Source organism: Cydia strobilella, chromosome 5 (genome assembly GCF_947568885.1).
Source record: "Cydia strobilella chromosome 5, ilCydStro3.1, whole genome shotgun sequence".
In the NCBI taxonomy this organism is placed as follows: domain Eukaryota; kingdom Metazoa; phylum Arthropoda; class Insecta; order Lepidoptera; family Tortricidae; genus Cydia; species Cydia strobilella.
In genome coordinates, this window is record NC_086045.1 from 1,410,850 (window position 1) to 1,438,731 (window position 27,882).

General features: G+C 36.9%; 3 non-coding genes across 3 annotated transcripts; all 3 read right to left on the minus strand.

The window, feature by feature from the left end:
* Positions 1-5,681: 5,681 nt before the first annotated feature.
* Trnas-cga (transfer RNA serine (anticodon CGA)) lies at positions 5,682-5,754 on the minus strand. Its single transcript has one exon. It is a non-coding gene; the product is annotated as a tRNA-Ser (tRNA).
* A 7,202-nt stretch (positions 5,755-12,956) lies between these two features.
* On the minus strand, positions 12,957-13,028 carry Trnat-cgu (transfer RNA threonine (anticodon CGU)). Its single transcript has one exon. It is a non-coding gene; the product is annotated as a tRNA-Thr (tRNA).
* Positions 13,029-26,567: 13,539 nt separating this feature from the next.
* Positions 26,568-26,642, minus strand: Trnat-ggu (transfer RNA threonine (anticodon GGU)). Its single transcript has one exon. It is a non-coding gene; the product is annotated as a tRNA-Thr (tRNA).
* Between the last annotated feature and the right edge of the window lie 1,240 nt (positions 26,643-27,882).

Consider the following 27,882-nt stretch of genomic DNA (forward strand, 5'->3'; position numbering starts at 1 on the left):
TCATTGCAAAGCCATTCCTGAGCTAAATAAAAGAAGCAATCATTAATTTTTATTACAAGGGGCAAAGATGTTGTTTAATATCTCATGGTATTGATACCCAAACGTACGAAAGGATACAAAATTGAACTACGAGAGAAGCGAATGCTTTAAAATTTAGAATATTGACAGTTGCGGGGATCTCAAGGCATGAGGGTTAAACAAACTTTGTTACAGTGCAACACGTAATTTTTCATTACACCAACACGAGGAAACCATTTATTATTCAAATTAATTTATTAAAAGTTCTTTCTATCGGCCAAGGTGAGGGAAATAGCTTAAGGATTTCTTGTCTCGCCCGTCAAGTTTTATATGGATGGTGCGGTCATATCATGAAGAGTGGGACACCTGCAACACGAGAGGAATTATAAGATTTAAATTTGTGTTTCAGTTTGAAATACGAAACTGGACAATATGAAGTGTAAATTGCGCAATTACTTATAGCTCTTACAAATTATTTTATTCATCATACTTCATTGTTAGGTACCTAAAGAAAGTAAAATTGGCTTAATATGAATACTTAGAAAGATAAATCTGTAATACTTTGCTAATACGGAACGACTGTCTGCCCACCATTGGATAATTTATTGTTACGTGTCGCATCGCCATCTCCGGAACCCACGAATCACTGCAGAAATCAATGAAAGACCTGATAAAGAGCCTACCTGGCATGGTTTTGAGGGGACGTTTATCACAGACTTCTAAATCCAGCCGCACGTTTCTGACGGCCGAGTAGGTACCTATACTTGATGCAGGTGGATTAAGTAGTATATATCACGAACTACATGAGTCCCGTTTACGTCGGCTTGCTGTGTGCGGTGGTCACGCATTCAGGCAAGAGGATGGGGAAGAAAATTTCACAATGTGATCTTACCTTAATGTTAAGAATAATATTTTTCTTCTGCATTAATTTCATTTGAGGAATTTGGTTGTATTTCGTCAATTATTAAGTCTCATTCAATGTTGAATTGCTTTTCATTTAATCGGCAATATTCCCTGAATAAACGATCACCATTAAATATCAGATTTTATATTAATATTGCGTAGCTGCCTTCGTCGGACTCTGACTATTGTACTATTGTAGAAAGGCAAACTGGTCTTCTTTTTCATGTAACATGTAGCATTATCGTCACTCGCTTCTTCTCGTAAAAAATACAAAACTAAAATAAGTATTTTATTTGTACGTCTGACATTATATGACTTGACATTGACAAGCCATCAACTAACGCTGTCGCGACTGCACGCCGCAACAGCAGCAGTCGTGCTGCTACAGTAGTGCTGGACCGCGTAACGTCGCAACTGCAGTGCAGCGGCAGTCACAAATGGACAGTCACCTTTAGACTCACTTGTTTTAGTCACTCGCGCGACATGTTAGTATGTCTCACAACAGTTTAAATTCGATTAGTGTTTAACTCGGATGAAAGGCATCATTTCATCCCTTGGTTAACAATATACCATTTCTGAAGAGTAAAACAGTGTTCGCATCCATAAGGCATATTATTCCGTAGCTGAATTCTTGGATGAATAGCTCGACGATTAACTATTCTTATTACTATTAGAGTGTAGATTAGGCTAAGTCTGAGAGAAGATTTGGATTTTTTTTTAATGATATCCTTAAAATTTTATTGTTGCATTCTTCTTTGTATTAATGTATTTATGTTTTGACATCCATCTGGCATACCTGTTGTTGGCGCAACATAAGTACCAGCGAAGACCAGTTGACGGCACATGACGTCACACGCATACGTCACGGCTCCCCGTTCCGCGTACCTACATTTCAGACTGCACGGTACAGCCGAAGCGGCTACACATATCAATTATTTTATATAGATATATCGAGTACCTAAACGTTACTTGTACCTATTAGTTGTTAAGTTAATTAAAAGAAGATTAGTACTATCCTGGAGTTCCTTCATTCTACATCAGAAGAGCTTAATTGAGGAGTACACCGAACACCTGTGTACCTAATTGTAACACTGATAACGTATGATTAATACAAATAAATAAATATGAAATATGAATATATATGAGCAAATATGAAATACTTACACACACACCACACACACACAATGTATTCAACACTAGCGTCTCCACCACCGAAAAAAATGTCACCCCCCTTAGGGGATGATTTCCGGGATAAAAAGATTTACACAAGATTTCATAGCAAAATTTGATCCTTATACTTTCAGGATCAAACAAACAAATTCTACACACGATTACATAAAGAATATTGACCAGGTTCGATTCCCGGTTATGTATGAGAGTTTAAAAAAGTTTGAATGACGTTATTATTAAGTCTAAAATCGACGCCATGGTTAACAAGAACCGATTTCGCTATCTCTCATAGTTTCTGAATTCTCCATACTACAAATATATGACATCTATTACAGTTTTTAATTTATATATAGTAGTGTGACTACTTTAAAAAACACAAATCAAAATATTTAATAAAATAATTTGATTTGTTCCCAAACTTGTTCTCCATACTGACCTATTTCGAGACCGCCCTGTATATGTTTTTTTTCTTCATACCTTTTCTTGCCCATTAAACTTCTTTTTTTCAATTTATTTATCACAAAGTAGGTATATAACAAATTGTGCTACAACCATCTGCGATTGCAGTTTGTTTGCGAGTTTCGATCTGTGTAGTTTTTAAAATTATTCCTACTAATTCCTACTTAAATATTATTTCATATAAATGTATCAAAAGCGACAGACGATAAAGTCCATTCACACGCGCGATACAATGTCGCGGAAACGTCGAGCAGGTGTCGCGGAAACGTCGAGCAGGTGTCGCGGAAACGTCGAGCAGGTGTCGCGCAACAAACGCGTGTGTTCAATGAGTGTCGACGCGTACATTCCCGCAGTTGAGGTTGTTTGTTTTACTTGCTTAAGGCCATCGGTTTGCCGCTGTCACTGTCACATTCCGCAAGAAAGAACGGGAAAGATCATGCGCGCCAAGTGTCAATTTTGATCGATTTTTATTTATTTTAATAACGTTACCTCACAATATCGAAATTCGAAAGCTTTGAAATTACTATATAAGTTAAGAATGTTTTTTCTTCTTTTTTTGTTTATAGTATCACATAATAAATAACCGAGTAAAGTTTGATTAAAAGTCCGAGTTGGTTACTTTGGGAATTAATTGTATCGAGGGAAGTGTCATAATTCGTGTATCGGAAGCTTATTAAAGATAATATAGCCAAGAACTACATTTTTTTTCCACGTCTACGAATATCAACGCCTCTTAGAAAAACGTCATCATATAAGGAGATTTTTCGCCTTCTGGCTCAGGGAACCGCCTTAAGGCGCAGTAGGTTCAGCCAGCAACCAGCAATTCGTAACGCTTTTTTTAGACTAAAATACGGTTTCAAAAAAATATTAATAGCAATCATAAGGCCTTTCTCTAGTGACTTCATCGATTCGAAACCTGATTTCTTGACTTTCGCTAGATAGAAAAAAAAAACCGAACATGTGCGAGTCGGACTCGCCCACCGAAAATTCCGTACTTTTTAGTATTTGTTGTTATAGCGGCAACAGAAACACATCATCTGTGAAAATTTCAACTGTCTAGCTATCACGGTTCATAAGATACAACCTGGTGACAGACAGACGGACAGACGGACAGCGGAGTCTTAGTAATAGGGTCCCGTTTTTACCCTTTGGGTACGGAGCCCTAAAAACACGTACTTACATAAATATAAAACGTATCTCAAAGATGTGTAGCAATTTTTGCACAAAGGCCAAGAATATGAAAATTGCTTCTACAATGCGCAATTTCAATTTTGCGGGAACTCATCGATTACTTTTCTTTTGTTAAAACTACAAATTAAAATACAAAACCGGCCAAGTGCGAGTCGGACTCGCGCACCGAGGGTTCCGTACATTACACAATTTATTAAACAATGTATTTTTATGTGAAACGTGAGTGGAAGGTAAATTGCGGTTTACGATTTATGACGTATTAAAAAAAACTACTTACTAGATCTCGTTCAAACCAATTTTCAGTGGAAGTTTGCATGGTAATGTACATCATATATTTTTTTTTGTTTTATCATTCTCTTATTTTAGAAGTTAGGGGGGCGGGGGGGACACACATTTTACCACTTTGGAAGTGTCTCTCGCGCAAACTATTCAGTTTAGAAAAAAAATGATATTAGAATACTTAATATCATTTTGAAGACCTATCCACAGATACGCCACACGTATTGGGTTTGATGAAAAAAAAAATTGAGTTTCAGTTCTATGGGGAACCCCCTAAATTTATTGTTTTTTTTTTCTATTTTTGAGTGAAAATCTTAATGCGGTTCACAGAATACATCTACTTACCAAGTTTAAACAGTAGTTCTTATAGTTTCGGAAAAAAGTGGCTGTGACATACGGACGGACAGACAGACAGACATGACGAATCTATAAGGGTTCCGTTTTTTGCCATTTGGCTACGGAACCTTAAAAATGTGATATCCGCGCTCCCAGAACGCACATCCATCTCGCTCACGCTTTCGCTCGGTGACAGTGAGAGAAGAACAGGAACCTGCGGGGTCAGATTTATTTTATTTTATTTATTTATTTATTTATATCGCTAAACACAATACAAAGAACTTAAAGCTAAGATGCGCCATAGAAACTTATAAAAGTTTATGCGTGGTACAAATGCATCACATCGCTCGAACTGTTTATATGGTATCCTCCTAAGTCCCAGCTTTTTTTAAACGTCATAGTCCTAGAGGCCTCTGGACCTGGACCATCGAATTAATACGGCTTGGCTTAAATGGAGAACGCTGTCCGGCGTTCTGTGTGATAGAAAAGTGCCAATAAAAACTAAGGGCAAAGTATATAAGGCGGCCGTCAGACCTACCATGACATATGGTTCCGAACGCTGGGCAACTTTGAGGAAGCACGAGCAAAAACTCCACACAGCAGAGATGAAAATGCTCCGGTGGGCAGGAGGCGTGACGCGCTTAGATAAAGTGCGGAACGAATATGTAAGAGGTTCCTTCAAAGTTGCACCAATAGCCGAGAAGGTCAAGGAGGGGCGACTAAGATGGTACGGGCACGTCATGAGGCGAGACGATAGCCATCCCGTAAAAACAGTGCTGGACATTAATAGCACGCAGCGACCAAGAGGCAGAGGCAGACCGCCCGCCACTTGGTGGTACACCGTCGAGAGGGACCTAAAAACCCAGAATATCCCATTGTTGACAACCCAGGACAGACTGGCCTGGCGCAAGCGCACAAGAAGGCCCGACCCCAAATGAAGTTGGGATTAAGGGCAGGAAGAAGATAGTCCTAGAGGCCTCTTGTTCATTTTTTTGCACATAATAAATATTTCCTGAACAGACTATTTACAACTCTATGGACTGTCAGAATACTCCGCGCGAGCATTCAAATTTGAAAGTGGGGGGCATCTAAACATTTGTACCGAAATATGTACTATCAGTGTTTATTACTATACTATTTTACTTAATGCTGGGACCGAAGGGTGACTTTTATTATGTACAAAATTTGGTACCGCAGGACTTAGGAGGGTATGCTAAACACAATAAGAAAAAGAAGGTTTTTTTTTAAGTAGCCACACTACTATATATAAATTCAAAACTGTAATAGATGTCATATATTAAAGAAAAAGTGACGAAGCCCTCCAGTGGTGAAGGCCGGATTCAAACCGGCGTCTTTAGCTATCGAGGCTAACGCCATGAACCCCTAGGCCACCTCGCCCAGGCGCAGGCAGGAGGGCGTGTCACTTTTTCTTTAATATATGACATCTATTACAGCTTTTAGGGTTCCGTACCCAAAGGGTAAAAACGGGACCCTATTACTAAGACTCCGCTGTCCGTCTGTCTGTCTGTCACCAGGCTGCATCTCATGAACCGTGATAGCAAGTCAGTTGAAATTTTCACAGATGATGTATTTCTGTTGCCGCTATAACAACAAATACTAAAAACGTAGGTACCTATTGTTTCTACCTTTTCATTTGTCATTTGGCTCGTTTTCGAGGCTATTTTTATAAATGATTTGTTCCCTAGTTGTGGTTATACCTATTCACTTATAAATAGGTCATTTATTTTTCAAACTGACATACCTATTTGTGTTTAATTCCGTACCTATTGTTTCGACCCTTTCATTTGTCATTTGGCTCGTTTTGTTTTAATTATTAATTAACTGAAGGGCGTGCGTTTTTGATTTCATTTGTTTTGGCAAATGGGGGTTTTATAAAGAGTGGGTGGAAATGAGAGCAACCCGATTTGATATGTTTTAATAACTTTTTATGACATCGCTGCTCTACAGCACGTTGTTATTAAGAAATTGACATGTTTTTGGATACAACGGTTGCAATATAACATTTAACATACATGAAATGCGTATTTAATTATCCCTTAACCCATATAATCTTAAAAATATAAGATTAGAGCTAGGCATATTGTAATTCTTGTTATTTATGAAAAATAAAGTTTTATTTTTTTTTATTTTTTTTTATTATACAAACGGGTCTACCGCGATTGAATTTTATTGTTTTATCTTAAATTCCGACGTTTCAGCTGAGTTGCGCCAGCTGTGGACACGAAAAGGCTGACGTCCCAGCAAAATGTCAACGGAGATCTAAGTAAACAACACTAAACTACCCGAAATTAGATTATAAACAAACCGGCCAAGTGCGAGTCAGACTCGCGCACGAAGGGTTCCTTATCATTACGCAAAGAAGGCAAAAAATCACGTGTGTTGCATGGGAGCCCCACTTAAATATTTATTTTATTCTGTTTTTGTTGTTATAGCGGCAACAGAAATACAGTATCAGTGAAAATCACGGTTCATGAGATACAGCCTGGAGACAGACTAACAGACGGACAGACAGCGGAGTCTTAGTAATAGGGTCCCGTTTATACCCTTTGGGTCCGGAACCCTAAAAATGTTCGGATAGCCCCGTTCGTATAATTCAAAACGCGAGAGTTTAAAGCTTTACATAAAGTGCCATTCCAGTAATCTGTCGAGATATTAACATTAAACTAATGAAATACACAGTTTAAATCATGTATTTCAGTCACGGAGCATTGTCGCACAAGTGAATAAGTCGCAGTGTCACGAGTCGTTATCCAAACGATTCGAATCGGGCCGCCGTTTTATATGTTTGTTGAGTATTGCATTTCTTTTTATGAGAGCGCATTATTTGCGCCCTCCATTATACTTTTTTTTCTAATTGTGCTCTCGTTTGAATTTGATATGCAATTAACTTTAGTTCTTTTATAGCATATTTTTCTGACAGCTGGGAATGGTGTATTCACCATTCCAGATGTATTTTTTTAAATACGACGTTTAATATCAGTTTTATGTTACAGTTGTTAAAAAGGTATTTAAAAAGAAACGTAATATAATTTCGTCGTATCCGTTTCTGTCCGTCCGTGGATATGTCAGTAACTCTTAGTAGTAAAAAATCGGCCAAAGAAAAAGAAAAGAAAAGTGAACTAACAGACCAATTCGAACAATCGGTTTGCCGCTGTCTCTGTCACATTTCGCAAGAAAGAACGGGAAAGATCATGCGCGCCAAGTGTCAATTTTGATCGAATTTTGTCGATTTTTATTAATTTTAAAAACGTTATCCTACAATATCGAAATTCGAAAGCTATGAAATTATTATTTAAGTTAAGATTGTTTTTTCTTCTTTTTTTGTTTATAGTATCACATAATAAATAACCGAGTAAAGTTGGATTAAAAGTCCGAGTTAGAGGTTACTTTGGGAATTAATTGTATCGAGCGAAGTGTCATAATTCGTGTATCGGAAGCTATGATATTAAAGATAATATAGTCAAGAACTACATATATTTTTCCCACGTCTACGAATATCAACGCCTCTTAGAAAAACAGGATCATATAAGGAGATTTTTCGCCTTCTGGCTCAGGGAACCGCCTTCTAGTTCTGGAAACGATATGGATTAGATATGTCAGTGTCAAAAATGACGTTTCTTGAAACAAAAACGTCATTTTTGACACTGGCCCGCAAAGCCATCTAAATTTAAGGCTGGAGTCCACTAGACTCGCCGAGGCGAATCGAATCGAATCACAATAATTCGCTTCCTATATTTTCTAATGCAACTGCGTGCGTGCGTGCGCATAGGAAGCGAATTATTGCGATTCGATTCGATTCGGCTCGCCAAGTCTAGTGGACGCCAGGCTACACAACATTTCGACTTATTTAGTAGCCGCGCTTTACCTATCAAGCTCGGCCGAATTTCACCTTCCCATACAAACGGAGTTTCTTTCTCATTTTAAAAGTATGTGTTGGATTTTTACGAAACTTTGCATAAAAAATGACATGAGGTATATCTAGGTCTCTAATTCGTTTATATAGTTCCACTTAATAAACTTATAAAACAAACAAAATAGAGCAAAAACAAATTATGTATGAAAAACTTAAATTCGCTGTATTTTTTTTACTATGGTATCTGAAGCTACATAAACTAATTACAGACCTAGATATACCTTATCTGTAAGTACAAAGTTTCACAGCAATCTAGCGAGTCATTGTAAAATGAGAGCGTAACTACTTTTGTATGGAGAACCGAGCTTGCCGGGGACTTAAAGGACTCGAGTCTTACGTAACTAACACTAGCAAACTCACACATACATACTTCAAGTACCTAACCTCTTTACACTAAAATGATTTTAAAATGCCAATATTGTACTTTCCGGTATAGAAAGGATGCCAATCTCTTATAGCAGAATGGTTGCAAAAGTGACCGCTTTCAGCTTTAAATAATAGTTCCTAATCTCTCCGATGGCGCTAGTTAGGCTCTGGGACATGAGTATAACATGAACCATATAAGGCAACAAATAACCCGACCAAATTACGTAGGTTGTTTTTGGTAGTATTTCGGTGTATGATGGCGCCGCCTAATTACTGTTTTTTGATGGACACTTTTCGTACATAGAGATTTGGCTCCTTTAGGTATAGTCTCCATGTTTTCCGGCTTACCGCGAACCGCGATCGTGATGGCGTCAGAAATATGCAAACAATTTTGTACCGTATTTCTTAGTAATAAGGGGGAATGTGATTACTTATTTTTGACGTCGACAGCTATTGTTCGCAATCTTTATTGAATGGAAGTATATAACTTGCTCGTTTTCGTATTATGACGTAGGTGTATATGTGGTACTCTCCTATGGCTCTATTCGGAACTATTGAAAGAATATGAAAGATTGGAGTATTTTATGAAGAAAGGGTAAAGAAAATAATTGCCTGAAGCAGAATTCGAACCTGCGTTTCGTCAGTTCTGATCAGGCCACAGATGGTTATATAGTATAATAAAAACCGGACAAGTGCGAGTCGGACTCGCCCACCGAGGGTTCTGTACTTTTTAGTATTTGTTGTTATAGCGGCCACAGAAATTCATCATATGTGAAAACTTCAACTGTCTAGCTATCACGGTTCGTGAGATACAGCCTGGTGACAGACGGACAGACAGACAGACAGCGGAGTCTTAGTAATAGGGTCCCGTTTTTATCCTTTGTGTACGGAAGCCTAAAAAAAGAAAAAAACCTACTGAAAAAGTGCTCTAGAGCAGAAACGTATCATTTTCTGCACACTTTTTAGAACAACAACGACCCGCTTTCAGAGCATGAGAAGTGAAATAGTATTTTATACAATCGTGATATAATAGAGAGCTTTTCAGTCGAGTACCGTGTTTAAGCAACGAAGCTTGCTGAGTTGCTTAGGTTAAGGTACGAGATTGCCAACCAATCACACAGCAGATGCGACGCAGCAGCGTGTTTAAGTAGGCTAATTTGCATTGAATCGAGTCTCCTTAAACAAGAAATATTTTACTGAAATGTATGAAGTTCTATTTTCAAAATTTTTATACTTGACTAAACCGTATCGATAAAATTCTTATGCTTAAGTCGGAAGTGCCATAGACTATCCAACGTTGAAAAGAGTAAGGTTGTAGTGTTGCATATGAAGTCGTAATACACAGATTATACTCGACGAGTAGAAAAAAGCTTTTGTTAGTGTCGGTGTAACAAATTCTTAATAGGAATTAAACTACAAGTCACAGAATTGAAGCCTGGCTTGCCTGCTTTTAACAAAAGGAAATGCAACGTATTTTCCCTTGAAATTCATTTTATTTTCACAATGAAAGTGGAAAACATACGACTTAGGTATTGTACGCGTTTAAATTATTGTAGAAAGCTTTATATTCTGAAAAAAAAATCTCTTAGGGTTTCTTTTTTCTTTTCAACACACTTCCTCGCAATGTAGAACTTATTGAATCGCTTTTAGGCTCATAATAATTATACAACTTGTGCGGCAATGTATGATATTCCGATTGAAACTTTTTTTGTACTTTTACCGTTTTAACAATTGAAAAATGATTAAGGCCGTTCCATCGGTTTGCCGCTGTCTCTGTCACATTTCGCAAGAAAGAACGGGAAAGAGCATGCGCGCCAAGTGTCCATTTTGATCGAATTTTGTCGATTTTTATTTATTTTAAAAACGTTACCCTACAATATCTAAATTCGAAAGCTATGAAATTACTATTTAAGTTAAGATTGTTTTTTCTTCTTTTTTTGTTTATAGTATCACATAATAAATAACCGAGTAAAGTTGGATTAAAAGTCTGAGTTAGAGGTTACTTTGGGAATTAATTGTATCGAGCGAAGTGTCATAATTCGTGTATCGGAAGCTATGATATTAAAGATAATATAGTCAAGAACTACATATATTTTTTCCACGTCTACGAATATCAACGCCTCTTAGAAAAACATGATCATATAAGGAGATTTTTCGCCTTTTGGCTCAGGGAACCGCCTTAATATATTACTTTTGTTTATTTTCCTCGCGTGTTGAAAAACGTCGTATGAAACACGTGTGCATTCGTCATATATTAAAGAAAAAGTGACGAAGCCCTCCAATGGTGAAGGCCGGATTCGAAACGGCGTCTTTAGCTATCGAGGCTAACGCCATGAACCCCTAGGCCACCTCGCCCAGGCGCAGGCAGGAGGGCGTGTCACTTTTTCTTTAATATATGACATCTATTACAGTTTTTAGGGTTCCGTACCCAAAGGGTAAAAACGGGACCCTATTACTAAGACTCCGCTGTCCGTCTGTCTGTCTGTCACCAGGCTGCATCTCATGAACCGTGATAGCTAGTCAGTTGAAATTTTCACAGATGATGTATTTCTGTTGCCGCTATAACAAGAAATACTAAAATGTACGGACACAAATCAAAATATTAATTGCCCCCCCCAGACATTCAAATAAGTCTACCCATCACGTTCCTATCCACGTGTAACCTAGAACCTAAAATATCTTGTTTGTTTCAGGCCTCAATACAAATTATCCTCTCCCCGCGTCCAATTATTGGGACAACGGCGACAGTTTAAGGCATCTATTGTGTATAGCGAAGCCAAACTCAATTAAATTTACCTTTACCTTGATTAGGGCTATGATAAACTTGATATATACCGAGAACCGGGGTCACTTTGTTTCATATAATTATTGAGTCATAATGTAATGATTGTCATATTATCATTAGTCATAATTCTGAAACCGTTAACTTTTCAGGATTTTCCTCGGGTTATCCTGCATATAGGTTAGGTTTGTTTTATGGCAATCCTGAAAAGTTACGCGTTTCTAAGAAAAACCAAATTATGACTAATGATAATATGACAATCATTACATTATGACTTTCAATAATGATGTCAAACAATAAATGTGGTAGTGGCGCCCGGTACGCAGAGTTTCGCGTAATATTCCCTATTGACTTCATGACGGATCTAAAAAAGAACGTTAAATATTTAAAAAGCGGTGAATACCTTAAAACCACTAGATAAAGTTTACACAATAACAATCGTGACGAGAAATTTATCAGGGGTCTGTTTTCAATTAGACGTGGGCTTATATTTAGGCTCCCAGCTGTTTGGGACCCGCATTGACGGGTTTTACCGGGTTTTCAAGGATTACTTGACCTTACTAACCTAGACCTTTATGACCTTGGTAACAAGCTTTTAAGGCTTCTACAGACCTTCAAATCGGGGTCCCTTTGTTTGACATAATTATTGAAAGTCATAATGTAATGATTGTCATATTATCATTAGTCATAGTTCTGACCGTTAACTTTTCAGGATTTTCCTCGGGTTATCCTATAGATAGGTTAGGCTAGGTTAGGTTTGTTTAATGGCATTCCTGAAAAGTTACGCGTTTCTGAGAAAAATCAAATTATGACTAATGATAATATGACAATCATTACATTATGACTTTCAATAATTATGTCCAACAATAGAGACCTCTTCAAATCACATGCGAGTTGAAATAATTTTATTTATTTATTTAATTAAACTTTATTGCACAAAGACAAATGGACAAATGGCGGACTTAATGCCAAAAGGCATTCTCTACCAGTCAACCATTGGGTCAAACAAGTGTGTTGGTGCAACATACGTACAACATATAAGTTTTACATTATTATACATTTTGACATGGTTCCAAATTTTAAAATCGCGATTACTCAAAATGTTACTAAAGTGACTAGACATGTTCTTTCCGTGTACCCTTCATGTATTGATACATGTCGATGCATATAAACACTTAACTACCGTGTCTTAATTACTAGTAATTACGTCAAAAGACAGCAACTACTTAATGAGCGGCAAGTGCCTCAAATAGTTCCACCCTATCGGTCCACATTGCCCCCTGTCCCACTTTGCGCCCCCTCCCTCTGTTTACCTGTGGCCTCCAATTCATTAGGATTAGCATCCGCTCGTATTTAGGGATGGGACGGCAATTGATTATCCGATAATTGGTTCTATTGAGTTACGATTATTCTATTTGAAGCAAACTACACTGAAATATTTTTTTGCTTAACAGTAAAAATTGTTCATAAACTGAAAAAGATGTCATACACTAAAGAAAAAGTGACCAAGTCCACCGGTGGCCGAGGCGGGAATCGAACCCGCGTCTTCAGCTTACGCGGCTAACGTCCTGACCACTAGACCACCCGGCCACGGCGGTACCCGTCCCAAATTCTCTGGTTTTTAGGATGGGCTACAATAGTATAAAAAACCGGACAAGTACGAGTCGGGCTCGCGCACGAAGGATTCCGTACCATTACGCAAAAAAAAGCAAAAAAAATAGGTTTGTTGTATGAGAGCCCCACTTAAATATTTATTTTATTCTGTTTTTAGTATTTGTTGTTATAGCGGCAACAGAAATACATCATCTGTGAAAATTTCAACTGTCTAGCTATCACGGTTCATGAGATACAGCCTGGTGACAGACAGACGGACAGAGGAGTCCTAATAGGGTCTCGTTTTTTCCCTTTGGGTACGGAACCCTAACAGGTACAGTCGATGATGAAAGCTTGTATTTAAAGAAAAACCTGATAACCCTTCTGCGGTTTTACCAAATGGGGACTTGATTATTCAATTAACCAAAAATAGACCATTTTCATACATTTTTTGCATCTTAAATTCCATTACTATGTATGAAACTAAAAAAAGTCAGAAAATTTAGAGGTTTTTCAAAAATTTGACAATGATCCGCTGGGTTTCCGAGGTCGACAACTCGGATTTGCCATAACCACTTCATCACATATATATATTATATAGTCCTCCTCATCGTTTTTGATAACGGCGACCCCAAATAAACATTATGGACGTTGTCTAGCGTGAGCCCTAATGTGGCTGGCCAGGCCGAACTTGTTCTTAAATGTTCTATTGCACGCGTGACAATAAAGTTGGCCAGCTGCGTTGAACGTGTACACGTAGAAGGGCTTAGGTTTTCACGGTTTTCAGGTTAGGTTAGGTTTAGGTTTTAGGTCATCACATAGAACATAATAAAAAAACAGATCTGCCCGATTTCATGCAAGGCTTTTTGAGTAGGAATTCAACGGGCTAATATATTCACAGATTGACATGGTCACATCCCTATTTTACAGATGTAAACACTAGTATTGACATTTCGTGCCGCTGTACTAATCAATGAATTTTGCAATTTACACGTACAGTGGAACCCCGATAGTACGAATTTCAAGGGAAACATCAAAAAGTTCGTGATAACGAGGTTTCGTCATATAGAACGTCGCTCAACGGTCAGTGATAAAAAAAACCGTCCGAGTCGGACTCGCGCACCGAGGGTTCCGTACTTTTTAGTATTTGTTGTTATAGCGGCAACAGAAATATATCATCTGTGAAAATTTCAACTGTCTAGCTGTCACGGTTCATAAGATACAGCCTGGTGACAGACAGACAGACGGACAGACGGACAGACGGAGTCTTAGTAATAGGGTCCCGTTTTTACCCTTTGGGTACGAAACCCTAAAAACAAACAACAAATTAAATTCGAGTTTTGAACTCATATATAGAAATAAAAGAAAGTTCCAAATTCAAAAGCGCAAAAATTGCCCTGGGTCTTAAGAGGTAACATTCACGAGGTATGCAGGCTGTTTTTCATTTAATTTCTACTACTAGGGTGTCCTACCTTAATTAAAATAATACCTTATTAATTGTTTTTTGTAAAATAAAAAAAATAAAAATAATCATTTATTCTGGCGAAATAAACCCTGTTTTACATTTTCTCTCGCATTTTTTTTTTTAAACTCGCGTCTTGTTTTGTACAAGACATATCACTTGATAAGTTTTTTTTTTATCATCTATAATCAAAATAACCTTTTAAGCTTTTCTCGAGCCATCCGTTTCTTACCGCTATAAAAAAATAAGTTAGTTAAACAATAGTGAACCATAACTCGTTACAATAAAGTTAGGAATTGTCCAATCAACCGTACTCAATGGTAATTGAGGGCCTACCGCGAACACCGAAGTACGCAAACTGCGGGCATCTTTCTCTTATACTCCAATGAACGCGTAACTACAGTGACAGAGAAAGATGTCCACCATTTGCGAATTTTGGTGTTCGCGGTAGGCCCCCTGTACTATTGATAACGTCAACAAACTATTCGTGCCCCTTATTACAAGAGAATAGAGTCCAACAATGTTCAGTAACTTCAGTAGTCCCCAAGGAGTGATATCCATTACGACTATTATGAGTCGATGGCATCCGCTCTGTCAATTGTTTCAAAGTCTGAGTACGGGGGTTACTCTGAGGGGACTAACGCAAAATTAGCTCCATGCATGTTTTTTTTTCGTTATCGTAATTTATATCCTTTGAACACCAGAAAAAATTAAAATACTTTAGTAAACCTTCACATTATTTAATAAAAAATATTTCAAATGTTGAAAAATTTTGAGCGGTTGAAACTCATAATTTTTGGCGCGAATTCGACAGAGCGTGATGACGTCACACTTTGGACGGTCGAACTGACGTTTGCTACTAATGACACTTATGTGAACTAATCTGTCGAATGCGTGCCGTCACGTGGCGTTTCGCGCGTTTCGTTCACTAGTTTTTCGCGGGCAAATTTTTGTACTTTTTGTTTATTATGCCCATCCTCCTTTATCCTGTGACGTAACGTGTATTCCTTACAAAAAATAGTGACGCCACACGATACTTCCCTTAATAACGCTACGTCTTACGCTGCGAACAACTCGCGAACGCGAAGCGAACGGCGCGGCGCGGTGCGGCGGCCCCACGGCGTTCGCCTTCGCAACGATATCGCCCACTTAGGACACTTCTATAGGTATCAAAGGATTGATTCACCCCGCGCCGCATACGCACGCTGCTGCTGTGCTGTGCTGTGTGTGTGCTGTGTACGCTGCGTAACTCAGTAATAAAAAGTACTTAGCATTTTTTTTCATAAAAGTAGCTGATTTGACGCGGCAGTCAAATAGGCTATTACACACTGAAATCACTTTACTCATGCACGCGGCCGGAAATGGATCCAATTTGACTGAGGTCAAAACAAATTGCGTCCGTAGTAAAATTGGGTCGTTACTCGTGAGCAGCACCATAATAGCAATGGTTTTGAAACTAACTAGTTAGACCATAGACATAGTATAGTAGTTATAGACATGAAACCGAGTGACCAGGGGTAAGAGAAAGACATATTCATGTATTTACAGGTTAATGTATGGCAGCATAATCCTTTTTCTCTTTCACTCTTATAAATTTCGGTATTAACCTATGCTGCCATAACCCGACCATGAAAAAAAACCCGGTCGGTGATAAGGACAAAGCATGGCACTATTTTCTCTTTCCTGTTATAAGATTCGCAATAAGACTATCTTTCTCTATCAAAGAGTGTCAGGCCCTTGAGTTAGACCAAGAAAAGTCTGCAGAGATTTTGACAGCACACGCATCTTCTTCTTCTTCTTCTTTTAAAATTATGGCTTCAGCCCAGTGGGACTATTTCGCCAGTATCAAGGTATTAAGAGGTTTAAAAACGACAAAAATTGTACGGTTGTACAAGACAGTGTACGGTGATTTGTTAGCTCTTGTAAATCGATAGCTAGACTTTACAAGAAGCACGTGGACTACCGGCCGTTGACTCCAAGATGGTGGTTAAACGCGCTTCAAAATGACAGCACACGCAGTGCCAGTGTTATTTATACGTCAATCAACCAATCAATCTTTAGGTAATATGGCTCCATCGATACTGTCGATGGTTTCGCCAACGTCAAAGTGAGATCCACGTGGAATCTTGTGTAAAATCAACACGTACACATAAAACTAAAGAAAAACACTAAAACTGACTAGAAAATACACATTATCTATACTAAACATAAACCCCCATTCCGACCCCCACACCGTCCAAACGTGTCAAATATACTAATATATTGTGTAAAATAAACTTCAGCTCGTGTACGGTACATGGTCTCACCGGAAGATCAGCGCTGGAAGTCGCCAGCAACATGCTGAGGTGAGACCATTTCGTGGCACTTTTTCTTTTTTATGTTACTCTGTTTTGTATAATTTTCTATTTGTGTGTGCTAAGTGCTAACGAATAAATTATTTCTATTCTACGGTAAAAGCATAAACAATAAAATTTTGCCCTATAGGGCTCTCAGGGCAGCAACCACTCGATTTCGTGTATTTCGTACAATAATACACTACAAGACATTTAAATTCAATACCACTAGATTCCCAATTTCTATCGCTCGTATTTAAAAAAAACCGGCCAAGTGCGAGTCGGACTCGCGCACCGAGGGTTCCGTACATTGCATAATTTTAACAATGTATTTTTATGTGAAACGAAGCGCTGGTGGCCTAGCGGTAAGAGCGTGCGACTTTCAATCCGGAGGTCGCGGGTTCAACCGGCTCGTACCAATGAGTTTTTCGGAACTTATGTACGAAATATCATTTGATATTTACCAGTCGCTTTTCGGTGAAGGAAAACATCGTGAGGAAACCGGAATGATCCTAACAAGGCCTAGTTCCCCCTCTGGGTTGAAAGGTCAGATGGCAGTCGCTTTCGTAAAAACTAGTGCCTACGTCGATTCTTAGGATTAGTTGTCAAGCGAACCCCAGGCTCCCAGGAGCCGTGGTAAAATGCCGGGATAACGCGAGGAAGAAGAAGATTTTTTATGTGAAACGTGACTGAAAGGTAAATTGCGGTTTACGATTTATGACGTATTAAAAAAAACTACTTACCAGATCTCGTTCAAACCAATTTTCGGTGGAAGTTTGCATGGTAATGTACATCATATATTTTTTCAGTTTTATCATTCTCTTATTTTAGAAGTTACAGGGGGGGGGCGGACACGGGGTGTCTCTCGCGCAAACTATTCAGTTTAGAAAAAGACAATATTAGAAACCTCAATATCATTTTTGAAGACCTCTATCCATAGATAACCCACACGTATGGGTTTGATGAAAAAAAAAATTTTTTCGAGTTTCAGTTCCAAGTATGGGGAACCCCCAAAATTTATTGTTATATTTTTATTTCTATGTAAAAATCTTAATGCGGTTCACAAAATACATCTACTTACCAAGTTTCAACAGATAGTTCTTATAGTTTCAGAGAAAAGTGACTGTGACATACGGACGGACAGACAGACAGACATGACGAATCTATAAGGGTTCTGTTTTTTGCCATTTGGCTACGGAACCTTAAAAATTTGCATTTCACCGTTTTCCACCGATTTTCGAGTAACGAAATCGAGCGATAGAAATTCAAAAATCGCCCCCTGGTGACAGACAGACGGACAGCGGAATCTTAGTAATAGGGTCCCATTTTACCCTTCGGGTACAGAACCCTAAAAACGAACATAATGCAATTCATTATTTTCTAATTGCTTTTAAAACCTCCAAAACCATTACAATGTTTCGGGAGTGGTGTACCTGTTGTGGCTCGTAATCTGTTCACAATAACTATTAATGATTCAGTCGATTCTATACCTTATTGCAAAGGAATAAGAACCAAATTGTATATGTAAGATATGAATACACCCAAAGTTCATTGAATCGTCACATTCGATTATTACCGAAAATAAATTAAACGGACTATTTTAATATGACGTCGGGCGAATTTCAATGGGAACTTTTGTTCTATAATTTTCCATTGTTGGCGATATTTAAATGAGGGCGGTATTCTGGCTTCGTAATTTGTTAAAGTTGTGATTTTGATTAATATACTGGGTGTTTCCTGTAACAGGAGCATTAACGCCTCAAACTAACCAACATTTGTTCAGCAACTTTTTAAAATTATGAAATTTTTAGATTATACCTTTTTCATACTAATCAAATATTATTTTCAATGTACGCTGCCATCTGTGTGTTTGGCGTTGCTTGTCACTCTTTAAACATAACAAATTTTGCAATACATTGCGTCTTAGAATAAACTTTAAAGTGTAATGAAAATCAAAACACAAGTTATTTTTAAAAGTTGCTGAACAAATGTTGGTCAGTTTAAAGAGTACAGCCTCCAGTTTAATTTAATGCTCCTGTTACAGGAAACCCGGTATAAAATTTAATTTATTATCACAAAACAGAGATTCCCCATCATCATCATCATCCTGTCGAGGCCGGTTTCGGCCCCGGCGACTGGGTTTTTCTGGTTAGTGAGAGCGACGATCGTGAGCTCTCAGGTGGCTGACGTAGCCTATTTTCGCAGTAAACGACCACACTCACCGCAGGTCAGCACCCCTCCGACAAAATTATAGTTTATGACCGCAGGTGGTCGGGCCTTTAACTGGTCACGCTTCGCGTCGAGTTCGACTCTCCTCTGTTCTTCAAAACAGGGATTACACAAATGATCATAAGTCTAAAGTTCTAAACCTAAATTAGCCTGAGGCATTATGTCCAGGACACTGGCCGCGTCCCCCCTCTGCACAGTGAGCCTGAATGTTTGCGCAAAAAATGTGCCAGCTCGTAGGTCGCCAGACACCCAGACTAGTTTTTCTTTTACTAGCTGTGATTTGATAACAATGATATTATACAGCCTACCTTATCCATATACCATATACGATATACCTTAGCCATTGGACACCATCCCACTTAGGGTTACTTCTCAGGAATGCTCTAATGTTAATATTTTTTTAATTAGAACAAAAGATAAAAAAAAAATTTCAAACATATGTATCACAATTACAAGTTACCGGATCGTTTTAAAGACATGGATCTTAAACTATTCAAGTCAAACACAAAAATGTGGCTTATAGAAAAATCGTTTTACTGTGTTAATGATTATTTAAGTTAGTCATAAGTATGTGTAGTATTTAGATAAATATGTAAATATATGTGTTGCAAATGTATGTACACCTGAAAAGGTAAAGTCTCAGTGTAACTGAACGTGTAATTGTATATTCGACCAGCAATGTAACCTGATCCTTATATACAATAAAAACTAACTAACTAACTAACTAAAAATGATCGACAACAAAAAGAAACATGCTGTATTAATCATTGGCAGTGTTTTTGACAACTTGTTCGAAAATGTGCGGCAATGATGACATTTGTCATAAGTCAGAATCTTATTATGTGTTTTTGACATTTGAGGCGGCAATGCTGTCGGCAGTAAAACGCGCTGCAATGCAGCAGCTCAGTAATTCTGATGTAGTCTGAATCATTTATTATTACTATAGAAACGACATACCAAACAATGAAATTGTCGCAATCACAACCTGTACCACGCGACCAAAACGTAGTAAGCGCCGTAAAATTCATGGCGCTTACGCGTTTAGGTCGCGAGAATCACGCTCCGCTTCTATGATTTGATGCCAAAACGGCAGCAACTCATGGCGCAAAATACTGGTTCTCTGTGCCGGTTCTATACGCTAGTAATTAGTTTTAGTTTTAGCAAAGATAGATATAACTCCGTAATAGATGGATACAGTCTAAGGAAAAAACGTGCCTCGAAAATCACGAAAATTTGATTCTCGATCAGATGGCGCCACTAGTTTTGGCCTACACTCGTATAGAGGGCGTTGACTGTTTCGTTTGTTATTTATAATTTTAACGCATACCAGTGAAAGAACATGGGTCAAAATCATATAAAAATAATTAATGCAAATAAAAAAATCATTTATCCATATTTAAATACATTTTATCGTATTTTTATAAATATTTATTTTTAGTTTTAAAGTGTGTCGATAGATGGCAGTGAATTTACTGGGGTTACAAAATTTAATATGACAGTACCGCTCTAGTATAAGTTACTCTATGGTTTTAGTTTTTATGCGGTACTAACACGAGTAATAAGATTGTAATGTTTGCTAACCATGTATGGCCCTTTTAGTCTGAAATAAATGATTTTTATTTTATTTTTTTATTTTTTTTAATAATAGTTCAATGGTTTGAATCCGAACGATAGGCTGATAAGGGTCTCCCCATCTGTCAAGCATTTTTAATACAGTTGCTCAAAAAGTGCTACTTTACGTAGCTGTTTAGCGTGCGGAAAGTTGGTATTCGCGAACTAGTGCGTTTTACTGTTCCAATTTTTTTAAATTTATACTTGTTCCAATTCATGACTACTTATTGATGAGTGTTAATATTAGTTTCCTTTAAACGTCGTAACCAACATAAAAACCTAATGTTAATGTAAGAATACGAAAAATGTTCATATTTCATATTTATATTACTTACCTCTTCATCATTATAACACGTTTACTTTTTAATATTGAAGATTGAAAAACCGTTCTTAATAAGTTGTCTAAATGGAACGGAAGGTAGAGGTAGGAATAGCTGCCGAAATGCCTGTCAAAGAAGAGTCGTCTCGTCCCGTGAACTCGCGTACTCGTGAAGTAATGACATATTTTCCGCACTAGCATCGAAGCTATATGTTTACGCAATAAGACGTCGTCGCGTCGGAAGGCGTCGGCCCAGCCGAGCCGAACCGAACGACGTTTTTTTCGCTCTTATTGTGCAGACATATTTACACCTGATTCGAACTTTAATATACGTCAAAAAGCTCAAGATACGATACGGATCAGTGTCAAAAGTGACTTTTTGTCGTATCTATAGCAAATTTTTGACGTATCTTAAAGTTTGAATCAGGCCGTTAATGTTTTTTTGGAAATTTTAATTTAATTTAATTTAATTTAATTTAATTTAATTTAATTTAATGTAATTTAATTTAATTTAATTTAATTTAATTTAATTTAATTTAATTTAATTTAATGTAATTTAATTTAATTTAATTTAATTTAATTTAATGTAATTTAATTTAATTTAATTTAATTTAATTTAATTTAATTTAATTTAATTTAATTTAATGTAATTTAATTTAATTTAATTTAATTTAATTTAATTTAATTTAATTTAATTTAATTTAATTTAATTTAATTTAATTTAATTTAATTTAATTTAATTTAATTTAATTTAATTTAATTTAATTTAATTTAATTTAATTTAATTTAATTTAATTTAATTTAATTTAATTTAATTTAATTTAATTTAATTATATTTTAAGATTAGTTTTAATGTACCTATTTATTGTTATTTTAATTGTGCTCGTGATTTTAATGTAATATGGATCTTGTTATCTGCAATAAATAAATACAATACAATACAATTATCTAATGGCTTTTGCCGATTGCGCGTGGATATATGTGGGACGCCCCTAAGTCCCTATATCCCGGCCTTTACGATGTACTATTCATTAATGTACAAAGTAATAATCTATATCAAAGGCAGCTAAGCCTGGCAATGAATAATGTATCAAATCATGCCCTGTTGCAATAAATTAATTAAGTCCGTTGGTGCATTAGCAATTAGCTGCAATTAGTAAACTGAATCTACTGAACCAGAATATTGGTGTGAATGAAGTACAGTCAAGTGTAAAAATATGGGTGCAAAGTGCATACGACTTACTCAAAACTATGTCCCATAGTTCTTAATTCGCTGACTTCTGAGCTATGGGACATATTTTTGAGTATGAGTGCACTCATATTTTTACACTTGACTGTACCATTTAACACTGAATAACTAGTAGCTCTGACTTAAACCGTAGACTAGACTTAAGGATGACTCATGTTAGACCGGGCCGTGTCCGGGCCGGAGCCTCCGGCGCTTACTTTTCTATGACATGACAGGTGATCACGTGATGCCTTCCATAGAAAACGAAGCGCCGGAAGCTCCGGCCCGTACACGGTCCGATCTAACGTGAGTTATCCTTTAAACCGTAAAATTGATAAATAAATTTGTACTAAGTTTTTGTTAAAAATTTCGTATTTGGTACAGGCTTTTATCGCTAAATTGTTGTTTATTATACATTTATTTTCAGCATATTTTTAACAGATTTTTACTCAAAATTTATAAAATAATGTGTACTATAAATAGCGTTAATTATTAAGGCCGTTCCATCGGTTTGCCGCTGTTTCTGTCACATTTCGCAAGAAAGAACGGGAAAGATCATGCGCGCCAAGTGTCAATTTTGATCGAATTTTGTCGATTTTTATTTATTTTAAAAACGTTACCCTAGAATATCGAAATTCGAAAGCTATGAAATTATTATGAAATAAAACTATGAAAACGGATTATATCGCGTATATTGAATTTATAATACATCCCGACGTTTCGAACTCTTTACAGCGTTCGTGGTCAACGGGTGACTGAGAAAAAATTACAAAATGCAAAAATACCCACATACTAAAATAATGAACAATCATAGACTACAAACTTTAAGGCTGGTTGTACATGCAAAATCGGTTCATAAGGCTAGTTATACACCATAATTATTTTCATCCAACACTACGGTACCGTAGTGTTGGATGATGCTGGACATTCTGATGTTTTGAAAAGATGTGTCCCGCCGAGTTTGTTGCCGGTCCCATATTGGGATACCCTCCTACAATTTAGGAGGGAATTAAATCTTCTCGGGTCCGTGGTGTAGGGTTGGAGCCGGCATAGTTTTTTATCGCGTATATATATATATATCTTTACTTGAAAAATAATTATGGTGTATAACTAGCCTTATGAACCGATTTTGCATGTACAACCAGCCTTAAAGTTTGTAGTCTATGATTGTTCATTATTTTAGTATGTGGGTATTTTTGCATTTTGTAGTAGTAGTAGTAGTAAATCACTTTATTGTACAAAACAAAAATTGATAACATGAAATTCATATAAATTTAGGTACAAAGGCGAAGGAGGTGATTGTAATTTTTCCTCAGTCACCCGTTGACCACGAACGCTGTAAAGAGTTCGAAACGTCGGGATGTATTATAAATTCAATATACGCGATATAATCCGTTTTCATAGTTTTATTTCATGAGTAACTATCGCGGTAACCGAAGACAATATTATGAAATTATTATTTAAATTAAGATTGTTTTTTCTTCTTTTTTTGTTTATATTATCACATAATACATAACCGAGTAAAGTTGGATTAAAAGTCCGAGTTAGAGGTTACTTTGGGGATTAATTGTATCGAGCGAAGTGTCATAATTCGTGTATCGGAAGCTATGATATTAAAGATAATATAGTCAAGAACTACATATATTTTTTCTACGTCTACAAATATCAACGCCTCTTAGAAAAACAGGATCATATAAGGAGATTTTTCGCCTTCTGGCTCAGGGAACCGCCTTAAGTTTGATAAGCGCCGACGTTCTTGCGAACGCCAGGCTACGCTGCTAGATATCGTGCACCCGGTCAATAGGGGCTATCAGGGTTTTTCATATGTATATTATTTCTGTACGTAACCATTTTGTGTGTAGGTAATATACAATAAATTTTGTAAAAATATTTTCCATTATGTCTACATATAGGGAGGAAAATGGGGACTACGTTTTATGGAGAAGCAAGCGGTCGTCCACTATCCTCTTAATACGTATTTTGCGCGTTTTATAATTAAATGCTTTTGCAATTCAAAGGCAACATTCGCTGCAGACACCTTTTGAAGTCAGGACTAACAAACAATTACCGTAACTGACTAAAGCTTATTTCAAACCCAAATAAAATCCGACTTCACTCCAACAAGTTAAAGTTTAAATTTGAATGCCATTTAAATGTGGGGGTAAGTGCTCTGACATTAACATTAGTAATGCGCATTATCTCCGGAACTGAACTGACTAAATTAACACGTATTAATTAGCTGAATTAGTTGCACACACTAGTGATGGGCCTTGCGATAATTTGTATAATATTTGAAGAACAGAGGAGAGTCGAACTCGACGCGAAGCGTGACCAGTTAAAGGCCCGACCACCTGCGGTCATAAACTATAATTTTGTCGGAGGGGTGCTGACCTGCGGTGAGTGTGGTCGTACATTTACTGCGAAAATAGGCTACGTCAGCCACCTGAGAGCTCACGATCGTCGCTCTCACTAACCAGAAAAACCTAGTCGCCGAGGCCGAAACCGGCCTGGACAGGATGATGATGATGATGATGATGGGGAATATTTGTACCATACGTACCATATGTAGCCGCCGTAGGTCTCGACGACAAATAAAAAGACTTCGATTTGAAGTAAACTTATAATGTATAGGTGCTGGTTACGTTACAACAAAGTACAGTTGACGTAAACGGTTAAAGGGTGTAGAAGTGGTGGTAATAGTATGGAGGATGATAAATGATTAGTTCACTATTGAAAAAAAATGTATAATGTAATCTATTTTTAGGGTTCCGTATTCTATTTGGATATCAAAGTCACTTGCATCAAATACATTTCTTACGGTCGTAGCTTACGGCCTACGAAGTTGTCACATTATTGCTACGAGGCTCTACGCCATTCCGTAGCTCGTTGACTGTTAACTATTAACACCCCATTTTGACTTGGAGGACTATCGGCCTGATTCGAACTTTAAGATTTCAAAAATTTGATAAAGATACGATATGGATAACCAATATGTAAGAGGGCGACAATCGCGTGATAAGCTGAACGTTCTTGCGTCGCGCGACACGTTGCCAAGTATGTTTTTTGTTCGAGTAGGTTTAGCCTGATTTATGGGTTACACGCCGAATTTGGAAATGGAGGCTTTTGTATTATCGTGCAAAAACGTTGGATAATAACGCCACAGGGTGGAAACATTGTGGGATATGAATGACTATCAAACAACCAGACTTCGGATCCTTGCGTCGCTCGTCACGTTGCCAATTTTGTACGAGTTTTAGCCTGATTTATTGGTTACTCGTGGAGTTTTAAAATGGAGGTTTTTGTGTTATCGTCGTGTAAAAACATTCAATAATAATGAAAAGGGATAGAGAGTTTATAATATTTGTGTTAGTAGATAAAGCAATGTATCTAATTGTACACTCGTGATATTTTTATTAAGCTCGCTTTCAGCTCGTTTCATAAACTCAAACTTGTATTTTAATGCCTTTCATTATGTAGTAGTTATATATTATAAAAAACTAATGTTAAACTTGGTCGCACGACACGTTGCCAATTTTATACGAGTTTTAGTCTGATTTATTGGTTACTCGTGGAGTTTTAAAATGGAGGTTTTTGTGTTATCGTCCTGTAAAAACATTCAATAATAATGAAAAGGGATAGAGAGTTTATAATATTTGTGTACGTAGATAAAGCAGTGTATGTAACTAGTGTACTTATATACAATCATGTGATATTTTTATTAAGCTCGCTTTCAGCTCGTTTCATAAACAAACTTGTATTTTAATGCCTTTTATTATGTAGTAGAATAGAATAGAATAGTTTTTATTCGTATACATACAGACAATAGACAATACATTAAAAGAACATAGTGAAAATTAAGTGTCACGAAATGGCCCCATCTCACGGCGCTGGCGGCTTCCAGCGCTGATCTTCCGATGAGACCATCAAGTGAGAATCACGGAAGGTAACAGACAAAAAGAAGTTATATATTTAAAAAACTACCGTAAAACTTACTCGCACGACACGTTGCCAATTTTGTACGAGTTTTAGGCTGATTTATTGGTTATTCGTGGAGTTTGATAATGGAGGCTTTTGTGTTATTGTCGTCTAAAAAATATTCAATAATAATGAACTAGGGATAAAGAGTTTATAGTATTTGTGTACCTAGATAAAGCAGTGTATGTAACTGTACATATAAGTAGGCATTAAAAAACATGTGATATTTTTATTAAGCTCGCTTTCCGCTCGTTTCATAAACCCAAACATGTGTTTTAATGCCTATCATTATGTAGTAGTCATATATTGTAAACTACTATAAAACTTCGATCAAAAATAATTTAAATTTTTTAAATTAAAGGAAAAATTGAAAAATTTACACCTCCGGCAGGACTCGAACCTGCGACAATTGGAACACCGGTCCAATGGCTTCTGCCAACTGAGCCACGGAGGCCTACTAGATGTGTGCGAATTTTTTCATCCCTTCCCTTGCTCGCAGGCGTGTCTGCTTCATAAAAAATAATTTTCAAAACGCTCAAAACGACGTTTTTATTCCACCGATTTTTGGCTCATAATCCTAGATATTAAACACGCGTGTTTTTCAGTATATTATAACACTCGTGCTTTTTCATTATATTATCCGACACAGCACAGCAATTCCGGTTCGCGTGACTATCGCATGTGAGATCTAACGCACCGCTTTCGGGGCTCGTGAATGACTTATAGTATGGCGTGTTGTTTTATTGCCAACGCTTTTAAAACTCGAGCATATTGAACGCAAAAATATTGTAACTGGAATGGTGGTTAACAAGAGCATTGCTTACCTGCTGATAAGAAGTGGATCCCGTTGTTTGACATAATTATATTAATTAAAGGGTAAACGGAAAGAACATATCTAGTCACTTTAGTAACATTTTGAGTAATCGTGGTTTTAAAATTTGCAACAATTTCAAAATGTATAGTAATTCCGTGACCAGGTCTTTTTAAACTTAAAAAAAATTGTGTTACATATATTATACAGTGGTAGCAAAATATATAACTAATAGTTCATTAAGAGCTTTTCTTTTGAAATGAAATCTCATTTTCCGAATAAAGTGTCTAGACATGTTCTTTCCGTGTACCCTTCAATTATTGAAAGTTATAATGTAATGATTTGTCAGATTGTCGTTAGTCATAATTCTGAAACCGTTAACTCAGGATTAATCCTTTAGATAGGTTAGGTTAGTGTTTTATGGCAATCCTGAAAAGTTACGCGTCTCTAAAAAGCCAAATTATGACTAACGAAAATGAGGACCAACAATACATCACACACAAATTAAACCAAAGATAGATATAACTCCGTAATAGATGGATACAGTCTAAGGAAAAAACGTGCCTCGAAAACCAAGAAAATTTGATTCTCGTTCAGAGGGCGCTACTAGCTTTGGCCTACTGTCGTATAGATGGCGTTGACGGTTTCGTTTGTTATTTAACAATTTTAACGCATATCAGTGAAAGAACATGGGTCAAAATCATAAAAATAATTAATGCAAATAAAAAAATCATTTATCCATATTTAAATACATTTTATCGTATTTTTATAAATCTTCATTTTTAGTTTTAAAGTGTGTCGACAGATGGCAGTGAATTTACTGGGGTTACAAAATTTACTATGACAGTACCGCTCTAGTATAAGTCACTCTATGCTTTAAACT